At 35.4% G+C, this 9064-nt stretch overlaps 1 non-coding gene across 1 annotated transcript; it reads left to right on the plus strand.

The window, feature by feature from the left end:
• The first annotated feature begins 7280 nt into the window (after positions 1–7280).
• On the plus strand, positions 7281–7387 carry LOC111760537 (U6 spliceosomal RNA). The gene has a single exon (XR_002794192.1). It is a non-coding gene; the product is annotated as a U6 spliceosomal RNA (small nuclear RNA).
• The last annotated feature ends 1677 nt before the right edge of the window (positions 7388–9064 follow it).

Here is a 9064-nt window from a genome sequence, read left to right on the forward strand (position 1 = left end):
TACTCAACCATTGCCATTCCCTTACCTTGAATTTGATTAGTATGGCATAGTCAATTCATTCGTCCTTTCATATTCTCACATTTGCCTACCTGGAGCTTCAGGATTGTGCTCTAGTTGGTCTGTGTCTATGTACAAAATTCTTGTATCCCAATAGAAAGACAGAAAAAAAATCCATCCTTTTTCCTCCTTGATGGTGCCTAATTCTGTACCAGAAACAATCCAGTGCTTGATAAATATATGTTGAAATTAATAGGTAGTGAGATTGACTTGATATAATGCAAACTGATCAAACATTGTGTGACTATATTATTTTAATCAGAATGTGGCCTCAGCTACATGCAAATGACCCAAGAGCTACTCATTACACACACGCCCTTCACTTAGAAGGGCCGGGCACATTTGGTCACATCTATGTTCCCATCCTTCAGACATTGAACTACTTTGTTAAATGTTCCCATAAAAAACAGTTCCTGATGTCATGATTTTCATTAGTTCCTTTGCCCTCAGAGACCAACAGCTTCTAAAAGAAAAAAGAAAAAACTTAAAGATTAACTAATTGCTGAAAAACATTTGGAAAATCATTTTATTTACAAAGAAATCTCTGTTGCCATAAAGTAGGCTTTTTGCTTCCCATCTCAAAGTCTTCTAGGTTAAGGATTTCTGCTGGAAAATAAATTTACAACCTCTTAAACCACCATTTATTGCAACTACTATTTCATACTGGTCTTGAAGTTATGATCTTTCCTTTGGGTATAATCTTATTGCCACTGCAGATCCCAATGACACATTGCACATTGAAGTCCCACTGACAATTTTTGCAGAAGCAAAAGCAGTAGCTAGGCTGTGGCAAATTGTTCAAAAAACATCTGTTACCAGCAGCTAGGGCAAGCACCTTAATAGTTGCAGCACCCAGGAGCAACAGGTGGGTAATCAAATTTTATTATTCTTCACCAGGTGGAAAAACATATTTTATTTGAAAGATTTTTGAGGCTTGGACTCTTTTGATGATTCCAAAAGGAAAAATATGTCCCCTATAGATCTGAGCTGTGATTATGACCTACAGTTATGTTATGCTTTCCTAATGGGCATGGTCCCTCAGTGTACACATTAAAATTGTAGCTTGGTGATCTGACTTTTAAATATACCTGGCTCTGTTATAGGGGAGAGGCAGGAATATATTGGGCCCTTAATTATAAATTAACTTAAATGTGAAGAAAATCCTAACCACCAAAGGGAAGCAAGGAGATAGCAGTGGGGACTCTTGAAAGCATAATTAAGTTGAGATGTCTGGATAATGCTGGTGAGAATGAGCAAAGAGGGAGAAGAAAGCAATGAGAGAGGGAGAGAAATTCATATTTGCCATGGATTGTTACTATAATTTGAGACCTAGGAGCTACTTCTGTAAGTCTTTGCTCCCATCATAAAATCTCAAGTGATTCTTTAAAGAGTCTGAGACTCTTTAAATATCTCTCAGACATATTCTGGCTATTTCTCAAGAAGACCAGGTCTCTTTTCTCATGACCAGTGATCTCTCTGGGATCCATCCTACTGAATTGGAAAGCAATCCCTGCATGAATAAAAACATACAGGTCCTATTCCTTTTCCTTTTGTAAAGACTTCCAACTATTGCTTTTTCAAATAAGAAATCCAGAAGTTGGTCCCAGCATCTTCTTAAATAGTCACCAGATAAAAGCCATATATCTGCTAATTTGGGATCAGACTTGATGTTATTATTTACTCCTGTTTCTCACTTAGATATTAAGAAGTTCCTGCTTCTATTGCTTCATTCTGGAGTTTTATTTTGAAGGAAAAGGGGATGTGGGAGGTAGCATGAAAGTAAACAATATTATCTGTGCAGAACTATTTTCAGCACCACGGACAGTTCTGCCCTGAGTATCTTCCACTACCTACAAGAAAAATATTTACAGAAACTGTGAAGGTCATATGTACAGGCAACACATATGGGTAGTGTGAGAAAGTTAAGTACCTACTGAGTAGACTTGTTTAATCAACTTGTTTAACTTGTTTAATCAACTTGTTTAATCAACACCAGTTGAGGACAATATCCTTTCCTTTTAAAAACAGAGATTAGAGGGTATCATCCTTGACTTTCTAAATCCAAAATTTGGTGTTGAATCCTAGGGCCAAGTACGTTTTTAGAAGCAATACAGGAAGTTCTGAAAATCATCACTCTGCATAATGACTTATTCTAGCTTCTAGTTCATTTTCATTCCAAACATAGCTCTTAGTCACATATTGTTCTGTTAAGGTAGAAGAAAATGACATGTAGAACAACAAACAATGAGCCAGGAGAAAGAAGTCTTGGATTTTAATCTTTGAACTGCTACTATATAGCAATGTGACCTTGCCAAATCACTTAACTATTTTGACCTCAATCTCCTTATCTTTTGAATTACTGTATTTCAGATTAAATTTCTAAGTTATCTTCCTGTTGAAAATTGGTGTGTATGTGTGTATATCTATTTTATAGTAGCCAAACAAACCATCTGGAAATTAATCACACTCATGGTCTTAAGTGATTCCATCATCAACTGGAATTCAGCAATACCACAGTTTTCTGTAGCTAGTTTAATGCCTTAATATGAATTACAGTCATGACAATTTATAATGCAGATAGTTTTATTTCCTGTCATGAAAACCTAGTCCCAGTTAATAATTTCTATCAAAAGAATGAAAGGAGAATAAATTTTGCATTAAACCTAAGGATTAAACCTGCAAAATACTGGACAGATCAGACATGATTACTCAGAGATGGGCATCGCCAAAATTAAAATATCAAATCCACTTTTCAAAGGTGTTTATCTAATGATCTTTATGGTAAATGAGTTGTTTTCCCTGTCTTCTTACATTGTGTCTCTCCTTTTCTCTTTCATTTCCTCCAAATATGTCTCAGTTGGTATCAAGTCCTGTCTTTGAAGCTATCTAGTAAAAAAGAAGTAGTTTGGCATTTTATCTCTTTTCTTGTTTTCTCAAATAGATATCAAGTGTAGCAACAAAAAGACTTGTAGAAATAAATATTATGGCACTGCTTCTTTATGAATGGTTAGTAAAACTATTTTGCTATTCCATAAGTTACTTTGTAACACTAGCTCTTTCTGTGGCTTCTATACTCAGGTGACATAATTCTTCCATGATGGAGGAGAGTTGACACCTGGTCTATGGAATCCAGGGGATGAATCTGCACTTCAGGTTGGGGGTTGGACTTATAGATAATAGATCCTCAATATATGGCTGTGGAATTATTAAATCCTACTCAAATTGAAAGCACAATTTGATATGGAAAAAAAAAAAACAATTTGCGAGTTCTAAGAATCTTGATGAGTTCTGAAAGACACTGTTAATTCCTGCTGGGAAGTCTGTGGTATCTTTATTGTTTCCTAATGAAACTTGGAGGTTTATTTTGCTCAAGCTTATACTTGTTTTATTTTTTTATCTATTTAATCTGTGTCCTATGCTACCCAGATTGATTATGAACTATCCTGATTCTAATTGGATTTGTTCAATTTGGGAATAAGTAAAAAACTGGGTTATATGAATAAGGCAAAAGGTTACAGCACTAAATTAGAAACATTTAAAATACTTTTCACTCTTAAATATTATCACTTTGATGGCTTAACTTCTTTTAGTCCTTAGAACACTATTTTGACACACCTGTTAAAATTTTATTTTCAGTGTTACTAAAATCACTCTAAAATGTGTTTAAGTAAATTAATAGATAAATATTAGCAGAAAGAACACTGGAGTAGAAAAATAACATACCTACTGAAAAATTTCTATTTTTATATTGTCTTGACATGGTCATATTTCTTCATCAGTTTCTTTGTGTCTCAGTTTCTAAATTACGTGCAATTACTTAAGAGGAATCAATAATACAACAAAGACAGCTCAAACCACATTGGTTCCTAAAATAATTCTCAGCCTCTACCAGAACAATGTTTAGTCGAGTTTGAAGAATATTTTAAGAGGCCCTAAATCAGATTAAGTGCTGGCTTTCAGGTCTTGGTATCTCGGAATGCTGCCAGATAGCAATCTCTGCGATTGAGTCATTTTGCATTAGGAGAGCTTGTTCAGATGATGCCCAAATGACTCATGGCTCCTAATTCTCTTAAAAAGGAGCATGAGACCTGCAATGTTAATTACATTATAGAATCGAGTGGAGGAATATTTAATGGAGATGGATCCAAATTATGCATCTCAGGCTCCTATCTGCAGGATCATTTTTAAGTGCAGATTTCTCCTCACAAGAAAGTCATCTTGGTCTCATGACATCAAGGTTGTTAGTTTTTATACTTTGTAAATATGTCTTTAACAAATGAAATAGCCTCTCATATGACCAGTGTAATTAGAACATGTGCAATGTGGTCTCAAATGTTCCAGGAGAAAACAATTATGCTGAGCAGCAGCCGCTGGGTGCTTAAATGTTGTATTGGGTATAGATGTCATTTTGAAAGGAATGTCTTATAAGTAATGGCCATTTCCCCTGTGTATGAATGATAGGTCTGGTGCATTGCCTGCTCCAGATGACATTTGTTTGACGGTAGGGGATTTTGTTGTGCTTTAACCAAACAGACACCAACCACATTAGTCAAGAACTCTTTGATTTCTGTGTCCCTAAAGGAATGAAATAAAGGAGATTTGTTTGCTCTGTTTGGTCTGGAAATACTCAGCTTTATCCTCAAGAAAATCGTATCTATTTCCTATTTTGTTCATTTGTCTTGGTGGGACATGTGCCTTCCCTGAAACAAAAGGAGTCAGATTACATCAATCTAAGACCTTTATTGCTGGGCAGGTTGTACAGATGTTGGGCTTTATTTTCAAGTTAGCCAGAGCATACTTAGCTTAAATGTTTGGAGAGGAGTTTAGCTGTTTTTCAGGCCACATAGGATTTATTCCATTTACTTCTGTTAAATGAAAAGAATGCCCATCAGCCACTATGACTTCCAGAAACATCTTGTAGACCAGAGAACATATGAATCAAACCAACTAATAATCTTTAGCCTTATAAGGCAAAAGCCTACCTTGTGCTAAGTACAAACCTGTGAAACCAGACCCAGGGGTGTAGGGATCTGTTGAGCTCACAGTTACGAGGAAATGGACCTTCTGAGTAACAACAGACAGAGGGAGGGTGCTATAGAGAATGGTTTTCCTGAAGGTGGGAGGCCAACCACCCTGGGAGAGAAAGCCCAGCATCTGAGACAAGTACAGAAAGGAGAAAGGCAGGAGGAAGTGAAGGAATGGGGAAAATGGTGATGGAAAAATAGTCTGGAAGTCAGAAGCCTATTTTAAACTTGTTTCTCTCACAGATTTCCTGTAACTCTTCAGTATTATCACTTTGGTCTTATTTCATTTTATTTCAATTACACAAATAGTTCATGAAAATATTCAGATAGCAGAGTTAAAGCAAAAACTCTTCTTAACTGTCATCTCCCAAATTCCAGGACCTTCCCCAGGGAACACCATGGCAATCAGTGTAATATGTTTATAGGCCTCTGCAGCTGCTTGTGGGTTGAGGGGTTGGAGGACAAGTGAAGCCAAAATCCAGTCTCTGCCCCACAAGTGAAGCTATGTGCCCTGGCATGAGACTGTAGCTGCCCAGAGGGAGCAGCACCTTTCCCAAGTCATCAAATTTAGCAGTGACTCTGTACTCTTCCAGGACCTAAATATATGTATATATGGTTAGACATAATTTTGTTTTACTTTTATAAATTAAATAAGTGGCATGCAGGGCGTGTTGTGAATATCGTGCTGTTTTGTTTCAATTTTTAAAAAGATAATATGTCTTGGAAGTTTTTCCAGGCAAATAAAACATGGGTTTGCCTCACCCTTTTTATCTGCATTTTTTTATATCAACCTAAAACAATCAATTTAGGCTGTTTCCAACAATTTGCTACTATAATTGATACAGTAAACTACCTTCTTCATGAAACTGTTTCTCTGAGGTGTGTTGGGGAATTGCTATAGGTTTGAAACATCTCAAAGACATCAATGAGTGCTTTCAATGATTGAAAATTGCAGCATTTTCTCTATAGGCTCATGTACACAGAGAGATTTTGCACCACAGGGTTAGACCCCTAGATCCAGGCAAGAAAGACCCCAGCCCTAAGTCCCGTACTTTAAATGTCTTTGTATAGGACAAAACCAATGAAAATTTTAAAAGCAAATATGGTCATATCTGTCTCTTGGGAAATGGTGATCCAGACTAGCCTACCAAGTCATAATCCAAACAACCCACTCTCATGACTAACGTTGCTCAGGCTCCAAGGAAGCACATCCGCATGTCACTTGACCTGTGACCAGGCTACTGCATCTGCATGCTGAGGTTTGTCAACTGTGCCCCTGCTACCATCAGAGACAAATGCTACTTCATAGTGCAAGAAAGGTTTAAATAGGGGAAGGTAAGAAAAAAGAAAAATTTTATAAACGTTTCAAACCTTTCTTCTCAACACCAAGTCGTAGAGACGTGCATAATGACTATTTTCCAATAATGTCACGAACCCGTTTCTTGCTTCTCTTTGTGTTTCAATTTATGCTCTTAGATATACAAATTCTATGGTCATTACAGGAGTTACAGATAGAACTGAGAAACATTTTTCAGTATTAAAGAAGTAATATAATTCTGAAGTGTGTGTAGATTTAGATCATTCACAGAATAATACTGATTCTTTATATTGGCAACTGGATGGACATGAGAACTACATGGTGATTAGTTTACTTTTATGTACATATATAAAACTATAAAAATAATACCAACTAAGAAGGCTTATTTAAAGTTTCCGAAAATTTAATATAAGGTTTCTAATATAATTTTTATTTCAATGCTTGATATATGTTAATTGTAATTTATATTTTAGATTTCCATTTTAATAACTATTATGAATGATTTAAAATTTCTTTTTAAAAGCCAAAGCAAAAATATTTTTAATTTTATATGGACTTTAATTTACATTTTTTGAAAACATATTCAAGTATTATATACTTTCAATCAAATTGTATTTTTATTTTAATCTATTACTTTCAATAAGTTCCATGGAAATTTTCATTATAACATAGCGATTTTTCTAAAATAAAGATAAAAAAAATAAATGTTGTAATACAATAGTATATGAATTCTATGTTTTTGTTTTATGACTCATCTGAACATCACGGCCTATCAATAGAATACCCAGGCACTTGCAATAATATTTAAATTCAGTTATCTTTAATATTTGTCAACTTTGTTTCCCAGACACAGATTTTGTTGTTATGAAAGTATATTTATAATGCTTGCTGCGGCAGCACATATACTAAAATTGGAATGATACAGAGATGATTAGCATGACCCCTGAGCAAGGATGACACACAAATTCATGAAGTGTTCCATATTTTTTAAAAAAGGAAAAAAAAGAAAGCATATTTTAAAGGTAGACGATTATACATATGTGTATATATATGCATTTACATACAAATGCAAATATATGCTTATTAGCTTGATTTATAACTTTTAAATATCTACATAGATCGTATAAGACACTCCACTTGTACTCTTGTCCTATTCCCTGCAAATAATAGGTTGGGCCTGGTTGGCACTGATCATTCCCTACATTAGACTTCGTTTTATTTTGTATATTTATATTAGAATATCACCTATTTTTAGAAAGTTTCATAGGTGATCTGCAACAAAAAACATGCTCATGTGGATACTAAAGTTATCAGAAACTAGTCTGTTTTCCAAATGTACCCACTGTGAAATAATATTATAATAATGTTAAAATTACTAAAATATAAAAATCATAGGAAAGTCAGGCTCAAAGAAAAGAAGAATTTGAGTAAGCCAACACCTTTTAACTTTGCCACTGAATTTCCTGTTAGCCTGTGGGTGGGTGGGTAGAACTGTTTGATTTTATTTCTGTCTAACAAAGCCAAACTCCATTCCTAAATTGCCTTCCTCTGAGAAATGCCCGGGCAAGGGGCACCCAGGGCCTGGCCTCCCTGCCAGGGCTGCCCGTGGAAGTACTGATTTATATGCTTCTCCTTAATAGGACATGGGAAATATACAAATTTCTCAAGGTATCAATATTCTAAAAGAAACTTCTCATGTGGAGATGCACAATAACATTTTACATTGAATGCAATAGTGAACTGTGTATAATTTTTTATTTGGTGTAGACTTACAGTAAAAGTTAAAACAAACTAAATTGCAAGTTAGTGAAAATAACTCCATTGTCCAGAAAGTGACCTGGTGATCCAATCTGTATTAGAGAAAGGAGTGTGCCATCAGCCACCAATTTGATGGTGGTTTTCTAAATCTCTGATGATAGGGCATGTCACAGATATGTAACTATTAACTAATCAGTACTTTTGACTGTTCCTGGCTATGCACAAGGACATAACTAGAAATTTCTAGGTACATAGTAGGTCCTCAATAAACATTTGCAGAGCTGTATGTGGTCAGTCCACTTCAGGACATGAATGGAGGTTGAGTGGTAACCCTCATTGGGTGGTGGACCTTTCTAGTTTGCTAGAGAAAGCCATAGAGCTCTCCTTACTGGAATGCTTCTTTTCCTCAACCCAGAACTCTGGGAATGTTTCTGACCAGTTTGCAAGACAGAGTCCTACCACATATTGCATCATTGTTATCCTCTTTAATTTTCCCAAAACCTTTGGCTTGAGTCCTGGAGGAGAATACTTTTATAACAAATTGACCTTAATTAGAACAGTGTATGGGCTAAATTAAATTAAAAGAGCATTTATTTGCCAGCAGATCCATTTGGAGATTTTAAAATTTTACTACTTACTAAATATGCAGATTCTGCATATTTAGTCAAAATGAGTTTTCCCAAAGAATTGCAATCAGGTTCAACAGGAGTAGTTTCTATAGCGTGAAAGCCTAAAACATTTATCATTCCCTCCATGCCTCCCTGCCATCCTTGCCTCAACCAAAATAAACAAACAAGTAAACAAATAAATAAATAAAACCTCTTTTCCAGACTTTGGCTCATAACATAGGGTCCAAGTCAATCCTTACACAGACTTTGTGACATTCTTTGCCATCCTCTCTCAGCAG

This window comes from Dasypus novemcinctus, chromosome 17, assembly GCF_030445035.2.
Source record: "Dasypus novemcinctus isolate mDasNov1 chromosome 17, mDasNov1.1.hap2, whole genome shotgun sequence".
In the NCBI taxonomy this organism is placed as follows: domain Eukaryota; kingdom Metazoa; phylum Chordata; class Mammalia; order Cingulata; family Dasypodidae; genus Dasypus; species Dasypus novemcinctus.